The sequence below is a fragment of the Sarcophilus harrisii genome, chromosome 2, assembly GCF_902635505.1.
Source record: "Sarcophilus harrisii chromosome 2, mSarHar1.11, whole genome shotgun sequence".
NCBI classification, from domain to species: Eukaryota; Metazoa; Chordata; class Mammalia; order Dasyuromorphia; family Dasyuridae; genus Sarcophilus; species Sarcophilus harrisii.
Genome location: NC_045427.1, coordinates 142,762,483 through 142,784,693, shown reverse-complemented (window position 1 = coordinate 142,784,693; position 22,211 = coordinate 142,762,483). Strand labels below are relative to the sequence as shown.

Below are 22,211 nucleotides of genomic sequence, written 5' to 3'. Positions count from 1 at the left end.
ACTGTTGGATTTTGTTAGTGATATATAAGAATGCTGATGACTTATGTGGGTTTATTTTATAACCAGCAACTTTGCTAAAGTTGTGGATTATTTCTAATAACTTTTTAGCAGAATCTCTGGGATTCTCTAAGTATACCATCATGTCATCAGCAAAGAGTGATAATTTGGCTTCCTCATTGCCTATTCTTATTCCTTTAATCTCTTTCTCAGCTCTTATTGCTATAGCTAGCGTTTCTAATACAATATTAAATAGTAACGGTGATAGTGGGCAACCTTGTTTCACTCCAGATCTTATTGGGAATGGTTGCAGTTTGTCTCCATTACATATGATGCTTACTGATGGTTTTAAATAGATGCTGCTGATTATTTTAAGGAAAAGTCCATTTATTCCTATACTCTCAAGTGTTTTTAATAGGAATGGATGTTGGATTTTATCAAATGCTTTTTCTGCATCTATTGAGATGATCATATGGTTTTTGTTAATTTGGTTATTAACATGGCCAATTATATTGATAGTTTTCATAATATTGAACCAGCCCTGCATTCCTGTTATAAATCCTACTTGATCATAGTGTATTATCTTGGAGATGATTTTCTGTAGTCTTTTTGCTAATATCTTATTTAAGATTTTAGCATCAATATTCATTAGGGAGATTGGTCTATAATTTTCTTTCTCTGTTTTCAGCCTACCTGGTTTAGGTATCAGTACCATGTCTGTGTCATAGAAGGAATTTGGTAGGACTCCTTCATTCCCTATTTTATCAAATAATTTATATAGCATCCCCCAATGGTTTTTTAATGAAATGTACCCTTCCTACCTAGGAGTCCTAGACCTTAGAAAGTCTGTATCCTTTTCAATGGACTCTGTTTAATAGCAACAAAAATGATTAGCAGGATGTTAGCCTATTTTACTCAAAGTGTAATCATATTAAAATGAAAACACTCTTGAGTGCTTGGTGCCCTGGAGAGGGATGGATAGGTAAAGAATGTTTAACTGTAAGAATGGAGAGCTTTTGCTGCCATTTTTAAAATTTCTTTTTTGGGAGGCAATAATGTTAAGTGAGGTGCCCAGGGTCACACGGCTCGTTAGTATCCAAGAGTAGATTTAAACGCAGGTCTTCTTGATTCCAAGGCTGGTATTCTACTAATTGTACTATCTGCCTGCCTCTGACGCTATCATTTCTGCAATGGCCAACATTTATAGAAGATTAAGCTATCATAATTTGTGGGTCCACTGTAAATTTAGAGGAATCCTATATTTTTCCCCTACAAAACTAGTCAATTTGTCTTCCCTATACTATGGTGTAAAGATGAAAAAAATAAAAATTCCTTATCTCTCATGAGAGCCTGCTGTATATTATTAATCTTACTTGCAAACATTATAGAAAAATCCTGCTAAAAGACTCGCAGCCCAGTAAATTTAATCAATATTTGCAGTATTGCATTTTTGGGGGGAGATGGGTGGGAGTTACCTGCAGAAATAGCAAGAAAGGTAGACTTTTTGCTTTTTTTTCTCCACTCATCTTCCTGATAGGTCACAAAGTCTTTTGTAACAGTTCTGTGTGATAACTGAGTCTGGAATCAGAAAGATCTGAGTTCAAATTCAGGATCAGATACTTATTTGCTCTGTGACTCTGAGCAGATCAGTCTCTGTCCATTTCAGTTTTCTCAATTGTAAGCTAGGGATAATAAGAACCCCTACTTCCCAAGGTTGTTATGAGGATTAAGTATATTAATAATATTTGTAAGGTATTTAGTATAGCAGCTGGCACACACTAGGCACTTACTAAACACTTATTCCCTTCCCCCTTCCCTTTCAAAGTTATCTACAGTGGAATGTTATGTAAGCATGACAGTGCAATTAAGGGTACTTTAAATATCTCAATTCTAAGATATTTTATGGAACGACTCAATATTTGTTCCATGAAGTGGAAAAAACAAATCTTGTGTGAACATTTGAATGATTCCTGGGGTGGGGGTGTTTTACAACAAAAATCACCCCCTTAGTTTTCAAATCAGTCAAATAATATATTCAACTAAAATGATGGTTGGAAGTTAAATCGGACTGGTTTGAAATTAAATTTTAGAGCTTATTAAAATGTAAGAAAGCACAAGATATAAAATTTTATTTCAGAATGAAAATATTTTTATATTTTAGTTCCTATTAAACTTTTCTGGTATGTATTACAGGGAAAAAAAAAACTTACACTGCTGATTCTTTTCAGATGTCCCATCTAAACATCCTTGTGTCCCTCCATATGAGGAAAGTGTCCCCACATATCAGAATCCTTCCTTAGTTCCTGGATCCCTTTGCTGACCTCCTTTGATCTAGACAGTTTTCCACCAATTCTAGCAGGTTTTTGGTTTGTTCTGTCTTGACAATAGTTATATCCATACCAAGTAAGTTATATCCATACTATGCTTTACCTAAGATACCTACACATGTCTTATAGAAATATCCATGTCCGTGATTGTGTTTGAATTCTATGAATAGATGGGTGGTCTACATAATAACTTCTCAAAGAGGCCTTGTACTTTGTTGCATATATTAAAATGAAAGATTGGTTACTTTATTTCCAGCTCATCAAGAATAAAAACATAGATGGCATCATAAGGATGTAAAAAAAAGGAGATTAGCATTACATAGTAGAGCTCTGGTTTTTGGTAACTAATAAGCTAGGTTTATTTTCCCTAAATGAAAACAACCTTTTTCAGAACACACAACTTGAGGGAGTATCAAGGATTGTCAGGGGGTGATTTTACCCTGAAATAACTGTGGTTTGTGTGTGTATTTGTCTTTTCAGGTATAGTTTGTGGGCCTTGAATTCTAATAAAGTATGACTTCAGTGAGAGTTCAAAAGTGGTAAGGAAAGCCTAGGGTTGGATATGCATGTGTAAGTATGTGTGTATACATGTGCATGTACTTTTTGAACACTGCTCTATCTGAAAAAATGTTCAGAATATGCCTGTTGGGTTATAATGAATGAAAAGATGAACTCTAAGAGGATGAAAGACAAGCATCACTTTTCTTATGCCATATAATGATGGCTAACATACTTTTGATTTTTATTTTTCCTAGGCACTCTTTGGTGTTCAGGATCTTATACTTAGGTCCTTTTGATTTAACAAACTGGAAATATGACAGATCCCTAAAAGTCATTTATATTGAATTCATCTTCCCATACATATCATCCAATTTTGTGTTCCTATTGTCTTGATTTAGGTAGTATAGTTTCATCAACCTTATTTGTAAGGCATTTACTATTATGATTTCTGCAATTATATAAGAAATATTTACCTTGGTTTTATAAATATGAAATTTCATACTAAAGCTTTATTAAACATTAAACAGGAGGACTAGAACATGTTTTCTTAATGTGGAATTGTATTGCAAAATTGTGGGGATATATTTTAATAGGATTTAAAGCTGGAAGGATAAGAGGCATTTTTCTAAATCAATCCTTTTATTTTACAGATGAAGAAACTGAGGTACAGAGAAGAGATGCAACTTGCTTTTTTACACTTGAACTTGTCTTTAAAAAAAATCCCAGTGCATTTTAATATACTGATATTTTGCTTCTACCATCACACATAATCTTTCCTTGAAACAAATAAAAACATTAAAAAATCTAGACAGGCAAATTGATCACATCTGATAACAAATACAAATTCCATTCCCATAGTCCTCCATTTCTACCAAAAAGAAGAAAACATGTTCCTTCATCTGTTTGTTCTTCCAGACCAAGATCATGAACTCAGATCTTTTGACTTTAAGCCCAATGTTATTTCCCACCACACTACAGTTACTTATTTTAGTCCATTAAGAAAATCATTACTAACCTTGTATATGATTATTGGTCTGTAAAGGATGTAGCCTTGGGCTTTGCTGACCCATAATCAACTTAGCAATCATCACTTTCTCCTTTTGGTATTATTCTAGGGTTCATTTTGTTCTAGGACTTTCATCTTTAACTGACACTGATCACTATATCTCCAACTTAATTCAAGGGACCTCCTTGGCCTTCTGGGCCTCAAAATTCAGTTTGCCACACCCTCAATACTAATTACTGGTCCCTTTTGCTTCCATTGCTAATGTAAATTGGTACCTAGGTTGTCTTCTGATTCCCTCTTTTCTCTTACTCACCTGTTGACCTATACTCTAGATCACAAAAGTGTTTTCTAAGACCTAATTAGCCAAGAGGAAAGAAAATATAAAAATTTAGAGAGACCATAATTCAAGGAGGTAATTAAAGTAAAAGTCTGAATAAAAAGAAAACTATACAGACTGAGGGGGACTTAAATTCTAAAATATTTTAACCATCTAAGATTCCCTAACCTAGCTTAGCTAGGCTTCTCAGGAAGGCTGAATTGGGAATTAGCTCTCTCCTTATTGCTTAATGGAATTCATTCATGATTCAGTGCTTCTGTCTCACATTCTAAGATTCAAGATTGAATGAATTTCTGACGGCCATTATCTTGAACTTTCCATAAAAGGCCTGCATTTTAGTTGAGACCTTTGAACATAAGAATAGTAAGTAATATTGAGAGTTTCTTTGTCTATAAAATACTGCTTTGCCTCCCTCACAGAGATAAAGTGTGAAAAGTGCTTTGTAAAAAGTGAACTGAACTAATCATAATAATAATGAGGAGGAGGATGCTATTGATGATGATATTAATGGGCTTCCTCCTAATATCCCTTCTTTCTTTCCTTCTTCTCTCCCTCCCTCCCTCCCTCCCTCCTTCCCTCCCTCCTTCCCTTTCTCCCTCCCTCCCTCCTTTACTTCCTTCATTTCCTTCCTTCCTTCCTTCCTTCCTTCCTTCCTTCCTTCCTTCCTATTCCATTTCCATTCCATTCCATTTCCATTCCAGTAGAATCCTTGCTATTGGGTGCAATATATTTCCTAGCTAAGGGTTGTTGTCTTTGTCACTGTGGGCCCAAAGAATTAGGACCAGAGTATGGTTAAATTTTATCATTGTTAAATATAATGATATAGGTTTTCTTTATGTGATACCGTTGGCAACTTTTGTTTCAATATGAGCATTTCATTTCTTGTCTTTTAGATTTCTTTGGATGAAAGAGAAAGCTGATTGTAGCTGCTAGTATATTGAAAGATACACCCCATCACTGCTACCTAGTGTTTCTGCAAGGTGAGACACATTTAAAAAATATTTGGTGAATACCAAATAGTAGTATTAATAGTATTAAAAACTTCATTTTTATGATTAAGTAAACTAAAAATCATAGAGATTAAGTGGCTTTCCAGTTTCACATATTTAGCAAGTGCTAAGTGCATCTAAGGCCAGATTTGAATGCAAGTCTTCTTGATTCCAAGTCCTATGCTCTTTCTACTACAGTATCCAGTTGTCCTTCCTTAACTCTATTTACTTCATTTGTTATATATATATATATATATATATATATATATATATATATAATATATTACACACACACACACACACACACACACACACACACAATATGGCATATGCTTCTGGAGACTGGAAGACCTAAATTTAGGTGCTGTCTATTGGACTAATGGTCAAGTTCCTGACCTTCTAGTTTCCTAGGGTCACTTTCTCAGACTGTAAGTTACTTATAGGCAGGCAGTCTGCATTGATGAAGAAAATTCCCACAATGGGGGGTCCTTTTTTTGGATGCACACAACATTTAGGAATCAAAGCAAAACAAAATGTGTTAAATAGAACATATATTAAACAAAAGTGGACTTCAGAGAGGCTAATTTCAAATTATGTGAAAATGCTGATTGTTGGTACTTAGCTTAGATTTTCTCCTAGATGCATGTTCAATATTCATTATTACTGCCTCCAGATCAGCAGAAAAGGGTTTAGTTTATTGGCTCACTGGGAAGCACAGACTGATAGTCTTGATATCTGCAATAAAAGAATTTGGAAGTATTTAGGAGCCCAGTGGACTTTATAATGGTAGAGATGGGAGGGGGAAGAGGCTTGAATTTGTTGCTAGAGGAATTTTGCATCACCTGCATCCTGCTAGTTTAAACACTGTTATAAGTGTTGTGATTTGCCAAATCAGATGCATTCCAAGAAAGAGTCATGGTAGCATTTTGATGAGACACAAAGAAACTGGAATGTTGTCATATTCATAGAGAATGACAGAAACTGGCCACTTGTGGATGTAATTTCTCCATATGACAGAACCGTGAACAGATTAGTGACTCTGTAGTTTCTGTTTATGTGAATGTCACAGATCTTGTCCCTAGAGCATACTGAGTGATTCTCTGGTAATAGAAGAAACTTGCAAAGAGGTGGTAGTGTTATAATTCACACCAAAGAGACAGGAGCAAAGATGTGTACAAGGAATTGACAAACATTCAGAGAGAGCCAACCAGCCAAGTGTGTTTTGTAAGGTGGGAGAAACCCATGAGAGTCACAGAGTCTCAAAATTTGAAGGGCGCCTATAGTCCAAGTAGCTCAAACTCTTCATGAACAAGAACCAGCTCAGGCATAGTCCTAGTAAGTGGTCATCCTAGCTTTGCCCAGAGATCTGCATGAAACAGCAGCCTCTCTATTTCTGAGGCAGCTTATTCCACTTTTCAATAGCTCTAAATGATGGGAAACTTTTGAATTAAAAACTGTCTTCTCCCCATTGCCCCATTGTGATGTTCTGAGGCTAACTGACCACCCATCCAGCCAACATTTATTCATTTTAACAATAAGATTAATTTTAATCTCTCTTCCATATGGCAGTTCACTAAATAAGATCCAATTTTCTCTTTCCTGACTCTTTATTTGTAAGATTAACATATTTAACAAACACAAACATTTACTGCATGGATGATATTGTAAAGTACTGGGGGAGTTAACCTTCAGGCAATAATCTTCTACTAACTAAGTCTGAATATTTCTCAAGGTTCTATCGTAGTCTCTTTTCTTTCTCCACATTCTGCCCTTTGGTCTCATGCACATCCATAGGATTGATTATTATGTTTACATAGATGACTCTCATATCTATATCCAACTTGCTAGAATCTCTCTCTCTCTCTCTCTCTCTCTCTCTAGCAACAGTTGGTGTTAAGTGACTTGCCCCGGGTCACACAACTAGGAAGTGTTAAGTATCTGAAGTCGGATTTGAACTTGGGTCATTCTGACTTCAGGGCCAGCACTATTTCCACTGTGCCATCTAGTTGCCCCCAAATTGCTAGAATCTCAATCCTGCATTGCCTGCTGTACATCAAATTCAACATATCTAAAATTGAATTCATCATCTTTCCCCTAAAGATATATCTCCTTCAAATTTCACTAGATCTGTTGGGGGTATCAAAACCCTTCCAGAAACCTCAGAATCAACTTTAGTTATTTTTTCCCTCTCCCTTATAGCCAGTCAAGTATCATCAATTCTAATCCACTGCATCTCTCACATTCATTCCCTTCATTCTACTCAGCAGGTTACTGTTCAGGATTGGTTTCCCTGCTTCTAATCTCTTTGCTTTTCAACCTAACCTCCACAGAGTTGCCAAAATGATCATCTAAAAGAGGAGTTCTTAATTATTTTTGTGTTATGAGCCCTTTGGCAGACCGGTGAAATCTTGTAGATGCTAACTCAGAAATATATTTTTCAATGCCTAAAATAAAATATATGGGATTATGAGGGAAACTAATATATCAAAACAGTTATCAAAATATTAAGACTGAAACCAAGTTCATGGATCCCAGATTAAGAATTCCTAATATAAAGGCACAGGATCAACCATATCTCTCTCTCTCATACAGGATGATTTTTAGTGCTTCTAGGATAAAATGTAAGCTCTTCAACTTGACTTTTAAGACTTTACATTCTTTGGCTCTTATTTACTTCTAAGACTCATTTTTATAATACTTCCCTTTATGCATGCAATCTCCTTGTGCACATTTTATGTGTACCTTTTCTGTAACATAATAAGTGCTAAATTAATGTTTCTTCCCCACCCTCTTTCTCGCTGTCCTTTACCCCTTCCCTCCTCTTCCTTTCTCCTCTCTTTTTTCTTCTATTTCACTCTTTTCCAACTCCTGTTTTTTTCCTTCTTCCTTCTCTTTCCTTCCCACTTCCCATTCTCCTCTCCCTGATCTTATTATGTCTCCTTTCCCCTCTCATCTTTCATCTTTTGTTCTTGTTGTTTTTCCTCTCTTCCTTTTTCTTCTCCTCTTCTTTCTTCCCTCCTTCCTCCCTCTCTCCTTTTCTTCCTTCTTCCCTCCCTTTGTCCCTCCTTCCCTTCCTCCCTTCTTTCTCTCCAGAAGAGATCATTAGTCCAATCCTCTCATTTTACAAATGGGATAACTGAGGCTCAAAAAAAAGTAAAGTAACCCATCAAAGTCATACATAAGCAAAGTTAGACAACTACAATCCAGTAAGCATTTATTAAGTGTTTAATATATGTTAAATACTGAAGTTACAAAGACAAAATGAAAAATGGTTCTCGCCATTGAGAAACTTCCATTTTTTTCCCTGAGGGTACAACCTATAAATAGGCAAGTTTGTATACAACAATGGAAAACACACAAAGTGGGCATATTAATTATAGGACTCGTGGTAAGACATGAACAAGATCAAAATAAGATTGGCAGTCATGGATGGATTATGTTATACTTCACTGGTGAGAGTACTATATTGATGGGTGAGCACAGGTAGAAATAAGTACTATTTTGAGGCTGAAGATTACTTATAAAACATCACCCTATTCTTTAGATGTAATATTTAAATTATAACATATAGTGAGAAGAATCTAGTCCTGGGAATTATCATAGAGATACCTTTAGTATCGAAATAATTTGCAAAGTAAATTATGAAAATGCCAGTTTTTGGAATTTTGCTAATTATGAATAAAGTTTTTTTATTCTGCTCTAATTTTTTAGCCATAAAAATATTATACTGAAATTATAATAAAATGTATAATATTTAGTTGGACAAAAAGAACAAGCCAAACTCTTCATGTATGTTATATTTTCTTTCACATAACATAGACTTTTAAAAAAAGCAAACCATGAGAAGAATAGCCATTTCTCTACTTTCACACCTGTATGTATATTTTCTCATGGATAAGAAAAATATAGCTTTCTTGCCAGTACTCTATAAGAAAAAATTGCTCTTTCAGAGAGTTGATAAGCATGTCTACTTTTTAAGCAGGCATTTCTTTATAATGATTTTGTACAATAGTACAAGTTGCCATCTATTAACCAGAGAATTGAAATGTTTTGCAACCATGATAAGCAGCATTCAAATTTGGCTTCATGTTGCAGAGCTAAATTTCAGAAAATTACTTCCTTTTTGAAAATCTTTGTTCCAGACTTTAGTGTTCCAATTTCCAAAGGAGCTGGATGATAGATTGAAAACAGAGCATTATAGAAGTGGTATGTCTGCATCCACAAAGCTTCCATTCTTTAACTTTTGAATTTTACCACATTAATGGACCCTAATCTTGTAAGATATTTAATTACTTCATCACATGAAAAACCATAACATCCAAAGCACAGGTCACACAGTATCTTAACCACATTTAAGACTTTTTTTCATTTTCCCAAGGACAATAGTGCTATTAGCAACTTGATAGAGGAAGGGAGGCAATATGGTTTTGTTATTTGAGGTCAAACTCAAATAGAAATGAGGAACACTAATCTATAACTTAGAATCCCTACAGGTTGAATTTTGCCGATTTAAAAGTGTAATATTATATGTTTTATTGTATTTTTATTTATTTTATTAAATATTTCTCAATAACATTTTAATCTGGTTTGAGCAGCACTCAGGAGTGGTATGGGTTGCACAACACTGTTTAGTATATGGGATGCTCGATTTTGATCAGGAAGACCTGAGTTTGAATTCTTGATTAGTTATGTGACCATGAACAAGTTAATTAACTTTTGTAGATCCTAGTTTTCTCATTTGAAGAATGACAAGGAAAAGAAGGCACCATGGGATCATAGTACATGGAGGTAGGGTGGAAGAAAAATGGAAAAATTGTGAGGGAGAACACGTCAAAAAGGTCTCTGTCACCTGTGTAGTTTATGTATTCCATCTGGGTTTGTTTAGATGTGGTTCACAGAAATATGTGAATACATAACTTTAGAATATTCCCTGCTTCTTCCCCAAAGAGATTTTGATTCCTACATGCAAAAAGTACAGAATATTGGGGCAAAGATACTGGCCTTCTCTCCTTTCCTCAGAGACAAATCTAGGGACAAATGTCCTTTCCCTAAATATTGTTAGTGTAGGAGAAATAACCTTTAAGTTCAAGTTAATATCTTTAAATAATAATAATAACAACAGCTAACATTTAGGTAGTATCCACTGTATTTTAGGTACTGTGCTAAGTGCTAAACACATATTATCTCATTTGAATTGCACAACAATCTTGGGAAGTAGGTGTTTTTATCATCCCTATTTTACAGGTAAGTTAACTGAGGTAAACAGTGACTTGTCCAGGATTACAGCTAATAAGTATGTGAGGCCAGATGTGAATCTACTCTTCCTGACTCTATCTTGCACTAAACCTGTTGTTATTTATGAGTTTTAGTCATGTCTGGTTCTTCGTAACCCCATTTTTGGCAGAAATACTATAGTGATTTCCATTTCCTTCACCTGTTCATTTTATAGATGAAGAACTGAAGCAAAGAGGGTTAAATGACTAGCCTAGCTAATAACTGTTTGAGAGCAAATTTGAACTCACAAAGATGAGTGATTCTGACTCTCTACTTCATTGCCTAGCTGCCCTAGTACTAGGTCTAGTAATTTTATTTACAATGCCGTCTATTTGCCCCTTACTCCTTGATGGGGAAGGAGTGCCCCATGCTTTATCTGAAGGCTTGATACCCTTCACACCAAATACCAGGTACACAAAAACTAACACACACAGTGAGTAGTGAATAAATCATTTATCCAAGCCAATAGCAAACAGAAATCAGAGGACTTACAGATTAGAATATGCTCCACAATACACAGAGTAAAGGAACTTTCCTCCTGGGAGGGAGATATTTTAGCTCAAACAAGAGAGAGTTCCTGATCTTATTCAAGGGGAAATTCCCCTAAGTTTCCAGTGTGGCAAACCAGGAATAGAGACATGCTTGTTGACTTCTTTCTCAAGTCAATCTTTCCCTCTACCGGCTATTCTCTGAAATGAACCGGGAACCGTGTGACCTCTTGAAAGTGGAAGTCAAAAGAAAAATCTCTTGTCTACCAAACTCATGCCAATTTTCCCCCAATATAGGCACAGACTATTTTTTCTTGTTTCAGTCATTTCACTTGTATCTGACTCTTTGTGACCCCATTTGGCAAACATACAGGAGTAATTTATCATTTCCTTCTTCAGTTCATTTTACAGATGACTAAACTGAGCCAAAGTTAAATAACTGGTCCAGAGTCACATAGCTAATAAATAGCTGGAGCCAAATTTGAACTTGGGGCTTTATGACTTTAAGATGAGCGCTCTATCCACTGCACTACCTAGTTGCTTGCACAGACCATTATGGAATTATTTTCTATATCAATTAGAGTTGTAATAGCTTGGGGAACAGTAGTGTATGAAGTTATATTTAAAAAATCATTATTCATGGACAGGTAATTGGGAGTCAGCAAAAGCAAAATGAGTTTAGTATGAAGAGGAGGTCATTGTGGAATAAAGTAGCCTGGGAATGTTTCCTGGAAGGTCTTTAGCTGGATCTTGAATAATAAGTTTAAGATGATTTGGGAAAAGAAAATGTTCATTCAGAGACAGGGACAGAGATAGGGAGTGTCAGGTCTGGAGTTTCACAGCTAAGGGAACTCTGGACTTCTTCTCCATCCCCAACAAAGGAGCAAGCTAATTGTATGGAAGAAAGAGGCTGGAAGCTCTGTTAGGGGTGGTTTAATATTCATTAAACCCTTGGTTGAGGAATTCTGGACCCTACAGGTATTGAGGCTGTCAATTCTGCTCTATATAGGGGAAATAAAAAATTCAGTGAAGAGGAAGCTGGATTTAGAACAAGGAAGGTCAAACTCTGAAGAAAAAAAAAGATCTTTTTTGCCTTCTCCTGAAGTACAACTGCCACTTAAGTTGCCTGGCATGTGCCCTCTCTTCCTCAACATACAATACAAGTCCTTCACAGTGGGATTAGACAGCTTTTATTTTCTATTTTAGAAAAGCCAGGAGACTCCTTTCTATGCATTTTCCTGAGGGACCACAGATTTCTAGGTGTGTCTAAAGTGATAGTCTAAGCACAATGGATTTGACTGTATCAATTTCTGTCTTCCTGCTGTGATAACTACCTGAGAATGATTCCTGGGATAGGTATCTGCTGTATGAAGCCCTTGATGTTGGGATGTGTAGACTTTATTGTTGTACTTCGGACTCTATTTGAACTTGGTAGCTTTTCTAATACAATGATTTGAGTCCCATTTAATACAAAGAGCATAGACTTTCTTCCATATAGAAGCATATGGGAAGAAAGCTTATAAGGATTTTTGGATACTAAAAATCTCTTATAAAATGGCATTTTGATGAGCTAAGTGTAAATGAATTAGAAACATACGGATTCAGTTTCCCCAGGGTTTAAAAATTAATGGGAAAAAGTGCTTGGCACAGGGTCTATTGGGCTTTGCCAAGAGGTTTGAAAAATAGTTTGAAATGTTATGATGAACTCTGAGTGGCACCAGGTTCTCTCATCCTCGGTGTTCCCATGAAGCCAAACAACCAGTGGCTGTTTACTCAGGAGACTGGGAAGAAGAGTTTCTTGTCCATGGAGACATCAGATTTGGAATCACAGTTTTTAGAGACCCAAGTGAAATTACTTGGTTTCTGGCCACAGATACTTAGATGATCATCTGCCCATATAAGGCATTTGTTTGAGACAACATAGATTTAGTAGATAGGGTTCTGGACTCAGAGTCAGGAGAACTTGAGTTGAAATTTTGTCCCAGGAACAAAATAGCTGTGTGATTTTGGGCTACTCACTTAACCTCTCTAAGCTTCAGTTTCCTCGTCTATAAAATGGGACTAATGATAGCATTTATCTCACAGGGTTATATTCAGGATTAGATGAGATAATATATGAAAAACACTTTGCAAATTCTTGAGCTATATAAATGTTGGTAAAGATTATGATGATAACAACTCCTTATGAAGCAGACCCAGATTTATCACATAGATGATGGTTCTTTCAAGAGAATTATTCCCTTGAGATGATTATCACTAAATATGACTGATTTGATTATTATTTGAAGGTGTGAAACCCATCCTCCAGTCATATCTGTGAACCCAACTACATGAGGTGTTACTCATAATACTTGCCACCACCCCCCTACTTTCATTCTAGAATAAGTAGCTAGCTCAGTGACCTAGAACAATGGGGTCAACTAAAAGGAATGCCAGCAAATTTGTATTTATTTAGAAAACCATCTATATAGTATGGTATTTTTATTTTGTTAAATATTTATCAAATTATATTTTCATTTGGTGAAACTTTTTGGTCTTTATATTTTTTTTGGTCCAGCCAGAGGCTGGGGTTTGACATTTCTGAGATTACTAATCTTCCCCCACCCCCAGGGATTTTCTCCTTGCGTAGTAACAGAATAAAACTGGTTAGGGCTTGAGCAAATGTGATTTCAGTGAGAAAGCCATCTATGTGAATAGATCAATTATTTAATCAGAAAATAAGAACAAAAAATGGCTCCAAAATGTGGGTCCACTATTATTTAGTTGGAAAGAGTTGTCATCTGACCTTCACTGAACATTAAAAGAACTGAGAAGCAGTTTTGAACACAAATCTATGTAAAAAAGGAAGATTTGTTTAGAGAAACTTCTATAACCTTAGGGTTTCTAGAAATGTAGAATAATCCCATTTTTCTTGACATCTAAATATCTGTCCTAGATTTTTCCTTTTATATTTTATTTTAGGTCAGTGGTCAAAAGTTCAGTCCTGGACTCCCAAGAAAAGTTTCACAAGCCCATTACTCCTAGTAATGCCCTCTCCACCTTCACAGAGTATTGACAGTAAATATATTTTTGGGTAATAACAGCTTTTTTTTCTGATTGATACTTAACCTCATTAGGTTTTGCCTCAGTCTCCTTTCAATGGGGAAAAATCATATGTAGGAAGATCTGAGGTCTTAGGGAAGATGGTAGAGGTGGGTAGAAGCTGGGCTGATTGCTAGAAGATGTGGTTTCTAATACTAGCTCAATGCCTGTATTTCTTTTCTTCATATAAAATCGGATAAGTGATGCCTTACCCATTCTGCTTATCTTCCAAGAACGTGGTGACTAACTGACATATACTCTTATTGGAGATATTTTTTCCAAATATGTGTGTGTGTGTGTGTGTGTGTGTGTGTGTGTGCGTGTGTGTGTGTGTGTGTGTGTGTGTGTGAGAGAGAGAGAGAGAGAGAGAGAAAGAAAGAGAGAGAGAAAGAGAGGGAGAGAAACTAGGCAATAAAGAACTTACTAGTATAATTAGTGGGGGAATTAGGACTTGTGACTATTGATGATCTGTAAACAGGAGTAGGAAACCAAGAGAACAACTTAGTAGACAGTGGTATTTTAAGGTGTTTGGAAAGAGGAGTATATGATGGGGTTGTTAAGAAGTGGGGTTGTGAGATTGTGGAGCTAGACTTGGATCCAGGAGCAGTGAGTCACAAAAAATGGAGTATAAAACTAGGAATTTTGCACACCCAAAATCAGTCACATAGAAAGAATGAAAATTAAGAAATGGAAAGTTCCAGGGCACCACAGATACCCATGAGTCAACAAGGTAGTTCAGCAGATAAAGCACTGGATTTGGCTCAAGACCTGCCTCAGACATTTATTTGCCATGTGATCCTATGCAAGCTGTTTAGACTCTATCTGTCTCAGTTGCCTCAACTGTAAAATGGAAACGATAATGGCACATAACTCATTGGATTTTTATGAGGATTAAATGAGATAATATTTGTAAAGCACTTAGCACAATGCCTGGCAAAGGGTAGGTGCTTATTAAATGCCTATTACCTTTTGTTTTAGAAGGCATAGACTCTGGCAGTTTATTGAGCAAGGTTGATTGTCCAAGGAAATTTATTGTCTTAAACCTACTCAATGATGAGATAATTGGCTGCTTTAAAGTGGATAATATTCTTTCTGGTACATTGAAACTCCACTCATCCTTTAGGCCCAATGTCACTTCCTTTATGAAGCCTTACCCAAATCACCCCTCCTTTTTGGAAATAATCTTTCCTTCATCTGATTTCATGTAATATTTTATACTTTTATTCTGTATTAGAATTATTATATATTTATCAAATAGTAGTAGATATTTTTATGTGTGTGTGTATTGTATCTCAGTATTATAAATTTCACAAGGATTGAGCTCATGTAGCTATGCTAGTACTTGACATGATCTTTGTACATTGTAGACACAGTGATTGTTGAACAAATAAATGACTGAAATAGCAATAAAGCAGAGTTGCAAGAATGAAAAACTATTTCTTAAATGCTTACTTTGTTCAAAGCTCTGTGCTGAGAGCTAGAGATATAAGTAGAAAAGCAAGAGAGTCCCTTTTCTCAAGCAACAAACTTTCTAATAGGGGAAGGCAACACATAGAAAAGAAGCCTGTAGGGTATGAAGCAAAGCAGTGGTTATGCATCTTCTTTGATGTTATTTCTACTGATAAAACCACATCTATTTCTGATGTTGAACTATTTGAAAATGCCAAAAATTTTGGTGGCAAGAATTTATTTTTTCTTATTGTCAGTAGCTGTGTTGAGGCAACTAGAGTTGGTGAATTTGTAGAAATAGTAGCAGTTCTATACAGATTGCTTCCCTGGTTAATGGCTGAGAAACAGTGGTCTGGAGGGTGTTATTTTTCCTTGGCCTCTTGGGTTTAGAACCTAGGAGTGTCTCCATCAGGATATGAGGGGAATGGTTAGGTAGTATTAATGGGCTGACTTGGCTGGCCCCTGTCTCTTCTTCAGGATTCTTTGTTTCTTCAGCTGGTCTGACTTTCTTGCCCTCTATATTAATGATATTTGGTCATGAATGGTGTTGGATCCATTCCTCCATAGGTTTTTCTTCTCTGCAGGGGTCCAGCCAGATAGGGGTAGGAGTGGGGAAAGCTTTGTGATTTCCATGGCTCTTGGGCTTAGGATCCTGGCTTATAACTAAGAATTGTCAGATTTGTGTCAGTCCATTCTTAATCAGGTTATACAACTTTGCTCAAGAACTCAACAAGGAATTTGCAAATCATTGCTTTGGCAACTACCTACTATATCTAATCTAGCTATGGACAATTCAAAACACATAGAAGTCATGCTTTTTGACATCAAGATGGTTAACATCCTTGACAAGTTATCTCGGAGTTATTATTGGCTATCTCTTCATATTTATACTTCACCAGCATTTCTTAAGTACTTTTTATGTGCCAGGCACTATGTTAAGTGCTTTATAAATACTGTCTACTTTGATTCTTGAAACAACCCTGAAAGGTGGGTGCTATGTAAAAGTACATACTTTTAATATGTGAATGTTGTAGTGACATTGTAGGTTGAAGAGCTGGGACATGATAGATGAAGTATGGAGAGCAGGAGCTGAAGAGGTGTTTATATGGCACAATTTAAGTGGCATCTCAAAGCCCCACCTACCTAAAATATCTTCTCCATATTTATCTGTCATATCTGTTATAAGAGCTTCTTAAACTTTTTCCACTTGCGACCCCTTTTTACACAAAAAATTTTTATGTGGCCCTGGCTACAAAGGTATATAAAAATAGCTATACAAACATTTACTGATAATTGTAATTTTGTGATCCCTGCATTCAATTATAAGACCCCCAATATGGGATAACAATCCACAGATTAAGAAGTTTTGTGCTATAAAGCTTTCTTCTTCTCTCACTTATCCTTCAAAAATACAATTAGGGGTTAAGAGTGAGAATCAGCTCCACAAAAAGGAAAGAGACTAAATGCTATATATGTTACTCGAAAAGCAAGATAATATTCTAAAGATCTCTGAAAACCATTTGTTGACTGTCGCCCTGTGAAGCTCAGAAAGCCACCTTGAAGGGGAAGGTATATTCTATTGGATTGGCATTTCAGGAAAGACTTGAACTTTGTGTGGGACTAGACTAGACCAGAAATCTGAAAGGCAGCCACAATAATATCAGTATTTAGACTAAAAAATAAGTTCATCAAGGTAGAATATAGTTTTAGCTAAAAGAGTTGGGTCTTACTTGGATATAGTATATATTCATGGCTTCTTAATCACAATCATCTCTTATTTTGATTGTTCTGTGTTTTGATTGTAACTTGTCAAGGACTTTGATCCCCTTGACATCAAAAATCATTATTTCTATGTGTTTTGCATTGTCCATAGTGCCTAATCTAGCTACAATGAGTAGTTGCCAAAGCAATGGCTTGCAAATTCTTTGTTGAATTCTTCAATAAAATTGTGTAACTTGAATGAGTAAGAATGGACTGCCACAAATTTGATAATTCTTAGTTATAGAGCAGGATACTGAGCCCAGTCTGTTTGATTGATTTTGCTACTTCTGTGGCTACATATATATATATATATATATATTTTTTTTTAAAAATTTTCTTGATAATACTCCATATTATCTTCTTCTTCTTTTTTTAATTTAATAGCCTTTTATTTACAGGATATATGCATGGCTAACTTTACAGCATTAACAATTGCCAAACCTCTTGTTCCAATTTTTCACCTCTTACCCCCCCACCCCTCCCCTAGATGGCAGGATGACCAGTAGATGTTAAATACATTAAAATATAAATTAGATACACAATAAGTATACATGACCAAAACGTTATTTTGCTGTACAAAAAGAATCAGACTCTGAAATATTGTACAATTAGCTTGTGAAGGAAATCAAAAATGCATGTGTGCATAAATATAGGGATTGGGAATTCAATGTAATGGTTTTTAGTCATCTCCCAGAGTTCTTTTTCTGGGCATAGCTGGTTCAGTTCATTACTGCTCCATTGGAAATGATTTGGTTGATCTCGTTTCTGAGGATGGCCTGGTCCATCAGAACTGGTCATCATATAGTATTGTTGTTGAAGTATATAATGATCTCCTGGTCCTGCTCATTTCACTCAGCATCAGTTTGTGTAAGTCTCTCCAGGCCTTTCTGAAATCATCCTGTTGGTCATTTCTTACAGAACAGTAATATTCCATAATATTAATATACCACAATTTATTCAGCCATTCTCCAACTGATGGACATCCATTCAGTTTCCAGTTTTTAGCCACTACAAAAAGGGCTGTGTGGCTACTTATATTAATGAGATTCATCTGGAAAAGGTCATAGTGGCCACTGAGTCCAATACTCATGTTAGATATGAGGAAAATGAGGTCCATAGAGGTTAAGGTCATGCAGGAAGTAAATGTCAGAGGTGAGATTTGAACATGAGACCCCTTAGTCTAGAGCCCCTTGACTCTGTTCCCCTTTGCCTTCCTCCACCAGTCTAGATTACAATCTGTTCATGGTTTTTTGCTCCCCTGCATGATTTGTGTCTATCAATAAATCTTCAGTAGAAGATCTACCTAATAGGCTAGATGACTTTTTTTGAGTCTTATACTTTCTTTAAGGTTATCACCATAACTGTTTATTTAGGATATCCATTTGTTAATTCAAATTATTTGATGGCCAACTTCTTCCCATAACATTAAATGTTGTTCCACTGTTTTCAGTCCTATCCAATTCTACATGACACTATTTGGGGTTTTCTTGGGAAAGATCTTGGATTGGTTTGCTGTTTCCTTCTCCAGTTTATTTTACAGATGAGGAAACTGAGGCAAACTGGGTGAAGTGACTTGCCTGAGGACACATAGTTGGAAGTGTCTGAGGTTGTATTTGAACTTGGAAGATGAGTCTTCTTGACTCCAGTCCCAGTACTCTATCTACTGTGCCACCAAGCTGTTTTTTGTAGTGAGGGAAAAAAAGAAATTGATATGATAATTTTATTATATATTTAAAAGGAATAGCAGATTGTGTGCAATGGTTTTGCAGTTTCATGTACAATCATTTTTTCTTAAATTACACTGTTATGAGAATGTTTTTCTTATTTCATAAATTAGAAAAAAATTAAATAAATAATGATAGTATTTACATGGCAGCTTACAGGTTGTAAAACTCTTTTCTGTGTTTTTTGTTCTCACCTCACAATATCCTTGTCCTTGTGTCACAGATTAGGACACTGAGGCCAAGAAGTTAAATGATTGACTTAAAAGTTCTCATAAATGTCTGAGGGAGGATTTGGACTCAGGTGTTCTTGGCTCCATGAGTTCAGCACTTTATATCATATGCTACTTAACTGTCCAGTGGTAATAAAGTGCCAATAATTCACTGGCCACCCCAAATTGAATATCGAAGAAGTATTTGCTACTGTTCAATCCTTTTGGGCTCAATGGAAGCAGAGGATGAGTGACACCTGAGAATTAATCATTCTTTCCAAAATGCCATATGGTGACCATGATAGTTTAGTGTGATATATAGTAACTGTCAGCAACAGCATGGGCAGAAGAGATACTGGTGAAACACCTCCAAATATACCTGATAGTACCATTAGATAGTGGTATAACCAAGGGCTCAATTTGATATGACTGAAATAACAGGATTTATTTATGCAAAGGTAGAAGTTTTAGAGATAAAGAAGGAGAGCCACCAGTAGTGATAGGACAGGCAAAGGAGTTGCAGCTCAGGCAGAAAACTTCAGTATATAGAGTGAGGAAATGAACCAGTCAAGTATTTATTCAGCCTTCTCTATGAGCCCTGCTCTGTACTAAATACTGGGAGGGAGGCAAAGAAGGATCTTCCAGTTTATTAGAAGGGGGTGGGGAGAGGAAGGAGGAAGGATAAGAAGCATGGGTGAAAAGTGGTAATATACTTGAGCAAGAATATTTATAGCAATTCTTTTTATAGTGGCAAGAAATCAGAGATTGCATGTCTATCAGTTGGGAAATAGCTACATAAGTTGCGATATAAAGGATATTTGGATATCCTTTGGATAGCCTTGGGTATCCTTTGGATAGCCTTGGATATCCTTGGATAAAGGATGTTTGATATAAAGGAATATTATTGTTTTATAAGAAATGTTGACCAGGCTGATTTCAGAAAAACCTGGAAAGACTTAAATGAACTGATGCTGGGTGAAGTAAGCAGAACCAGGAAACACTATACACAGTATCAGGAAGATTATGTGATTATCAACTCTGATAAGTTTAGCTCTTCTCAGAAATGTGGTTATTCAAGACAATTCCAGTAGATTTGGGATGAAAAATGTCATACATACCTAGAGGGAGAACTATGGAAACTAAAACTTTCACCTGTGTTTGTTTGTTTGCTTTTTCTTTTTTTGTGTGTTTTTTCTGTTCTGATTTTTCTTGCATGGCATGACAAGAATGAAAGTATGTTTAAAAGGATTGTACATGTATAATGTGTATCAGATTGTTTACAGTCTTGGGTAGGGAGGAGGTAAGGGAGGGGGATAGAAATAAAATTTGGAAGTCTAAGTCTTATAGAAATGAATGTTGAAAACTTTTTTGAAAAATAAAATATTTTAAAAATAATTATATAAAATAATATGTTATAAAATATTATGTAAAATACGTTTTTTTTGAGAAAAAAGCAATGCAAAAGAAAGACAAACAAAAAGAAAGGAAGGCTTTTTCATATTCACCCTTTTAGTTTGCAATTAACAAGACCCAGTGAATCAGAAAATAAATATTTGTTGAAAATCTACTATGTAACAGGCAATGTGCTAAGCACTGGGGATATAAAGAAAGGCAAAAGAGAGTTTCTGGTCTTAAAGAGTTCAGTCTAATGGGGGGATGAACATGCAAACAACAGTTTACAAACATGTTCTATACTGAATAAGTTGGGACTAACCACTAGATTATAAGGTACTAGAATTAAGTGGAGTAAGGAAAGGCTTCCTGTAGAAAATGGGATTTTTAGCTGGTGAAATTCATTAGTGTGAAGGTCACATAAAGTTAGAATATATGTATAGTATATGATTTATATATATATAAATTTAGTATATTAAATTGTATTGTTATATAATTATAAATTATAATATATTTATATTATAATTTATAATTATATAAATTATAGTTTATGATTTATATATATACATAGTATATAGTATATGATTAAGCCCCAAATATGGTTGGGATAACAATTCAGGAGGAGACTGGTTGTTTTACAAATTGAATGGTAGGAAAAATTTACAACATTTTCCTCCCCAAGCACAAAATGAAAGGATAACAGCATGGTCTGTTAGGAATACACCTACATTTTATCATTTTGGGGTTCAGCTTACATTTTTAGCTTATTTCACATTATTCATTATCGTGAGCTCTACATTTTAGACAAGTTGTACTATTACTGCTTCCTGAACTTTTTACTCACTCTTTTGCCACACTGCCTTTGCAAAAGTTGTCTCCCTATGCCTGGAATATAGTTAATACTTCTATAGCTTCACATCCTTAGCTTCTTTCAGGACTCAGCTCTTCATCTCCTATAGAAATATTCCCCAATTCCTTTTCAATATCACTCCTCAAATTATTAGCATATATGTAGTTATTTGTTTAAATGTTAGCTTCCTGAGAAAGATATGTGGCACAATAGATAAGACTAGGTTTAGAATCAGGAATAACAGAGTTCAAATTCAATCTTAGGTGCTTACTAGCTGTGTGACCCTGGACAAGTCACTTTGCCTCAGTTTCCTCATTTGTCAAATAATCTGGAAAAGGAAATTACAAACCACCCCAGTATCTCCGCTAAGAAAACCTTATTTCAATATCTTTGTCAAGAAAACCTCAAATGGTGTCTTGGAGAGTTAGATGTGACTGTTTCAGAAAGATCATAGTTCAAAACCAACCTCAGACACTTACTAGCTGTGGGATTTTGGGCAAATCCCTTAATCTATGTTTGTCTTAATCCACTGGAAAAGGAAATGACAAGCCACTCCAGTAATTTTGCCAAGAAAACTCCATGGATGGTATTTGTGTGCAATTGAACGACAATAATCATCACAATCGCCACTGCTACTACCACAACAATAACAACAAGGTATCCTTAGACCAGAGGCTCTTTATTATTTTCTTTAAATCCTCAGTGCTTAGCACAGGACTCAGAAGATAGTAAACACTTAGTAAATGCTTATTATTTCTATTAAACCAGATTTCTGTGAATATATGATAAATAGGATCTAGCTACTGCCCTTCAAACATTAGCTCTA

The 22,211-nt window shown here is 35.6% G+C and overlaps 1 long non-coding RNA gene across 10 annotated transcripts in view; it reads left to right on the top strand.

Annotated features, from left to right (window-relative positions):
* LOC116421439 overlaps nucleotides 1-22,211 on the top strand; it is a 635,315-nt gene that overhangs the window by 84,613 nt on the left and 528,491 nt on the right. For all 10 annotated transcript variants that reach the window (XR_004231803.1, XR_004231802.1, XR_004231799.1 and 7 more), the window contains exon 2: nucleotides 5,062-5,148. This is a non-coding gene — a long non-coding RNA (uncharacterized LOC116421439). The remainder of the gene's footprint in view (nucleotides 1-5,061; nucleotides 5,149-22,211) is intronic.